Source organism: Frieseomelitta varia, unplaced genomic scaffold (genome assembly GCF_011392965.1).
Source record: "Frieseomelitta varia isolate USP_RPSP 00005682 unplaced genomic scaffold, Fvar_1.2 scaffold_207, whole genome shotgun sequence".
Lineage (NCBI taxonomy): Eukaryota > Metazoa > Arthropoda > Insecta > Hymenoptera > Apidae > Frieseomelitta > Frieseomelitta varia.
Genome location: NW_025109828.1, coordinates 695,267 through 696,740, shown reverse-complemented (window position 1 = coordinate 696,740; position 1,474 = coordinate 695,267).

Genomic DNA, 1,474 nt, shown 5'->3' with positions numbered 1-1,474 from the left:
GCGTAGCTATTCAAATATTTTAATAGTTCAAACTTTTCAACAGTTACTATTGTTTCTTTCAAAATCAGAAAATCATTTTAAAATTATTTATGATTCTCCCAAACTCGCATGTTCTGTCAAAACTCACGACCCGTTTCGTCCAGAAACTATAAAAAAATTAGTAACAAAGCGTGGTGTAAAGAGCAATATAATGTCTCACAAAATCTCTCGACTTTCGACTCGTGAATGTATAAACTTTCGACAAACGACGACTTCGACACTTGTTTGGCTTGTATAAAATTTTTGAAATCGATTCGTTTCTCCGGTTTTTCAAAGCCAATTATCGCACTTCACTGTGCGACGCAAAGGAAGTTAGGCAAACCTACTAAAATCTCATTCGAACATCCACAAACCTTTGATATCTACGTCTCTACCCCCGCAGAAAATTAATACGACAAACGATGGAAGCGGGTTTGGCCGTCGTGGCGCGCAAGCGGCCGCGAGCCTTTAAACGATACGGAACGAAGGTTCCGCGGAGCATAACCGTTGGTTATTCGAGTGCTCGAGTAACATTCCAAACATCCCACGAGCGGTCACGCGATAACTCTCTCGGAGTCCTGGAGCATTCTGTTCCTATATGGCCGGCGCATTATCCCGGAATCCGGCCGAACGATTCGCCCTTTCCCACGAAGGCGTCCTGTTCGTGGTGGATTTCGCGTGTTCGCCACTGCCGGCGACCGATTAATTATCCCCTCCACCTCTAATTGCGACCACGCTTATAATTACGACCACGCAGCTACGTGTGTCCGCTAGAGGGCTGTTTCTAATCGTGGTGCTTGTGGGAGAACGTGGGGGAGGTTCGCAAAGGTTATCGATAAACGGTGATAAATAACGACGGAAATGTAGAGATAGAGATACGGTGTTGCTTGCGGTAGGCTGCGTGGTTGATACCAGAGACCAAATCGGTATTACGTTTACTATTTTTAGGCTACTACTCGATTACGTTTGATGAAACCGAAATGGTGCGAATACATACTGGTATGATGTTATCAAAACGATGTTAGGTCGGTAGATGTATTTCGGTATAATACCGGTAAAATAAAATATTAATATATTAGAAAAGGAAAAGGAGACAATGATTAAATATTTTCATAAAGCTGCCGATAGTAAATTTGATGACCCTTATACACGTACACTTTTGTTTATTTTTATTAACTTTTTTTATTAGTTTTCTTTTCTTTTATTTATGTTAGCGGCTGGCAGACGTTAAGGACTACCTAACAAAACATTGATTATCGTTTATGTTAGCAATTTTCAGGTTCAAATATTGTAGTTCTTCAAATGTCCGAATATTTTTGCCACGCTTTATTTCGATATAGTTCGATTCAGTTTATTGTTTGATATTAAGAAAAGCATGTGCAATAAATAAATAAAATTTATGTTACTATAAACTATAATGAATGTTCTATTATATTATTAAAAAATTAATCCAAAT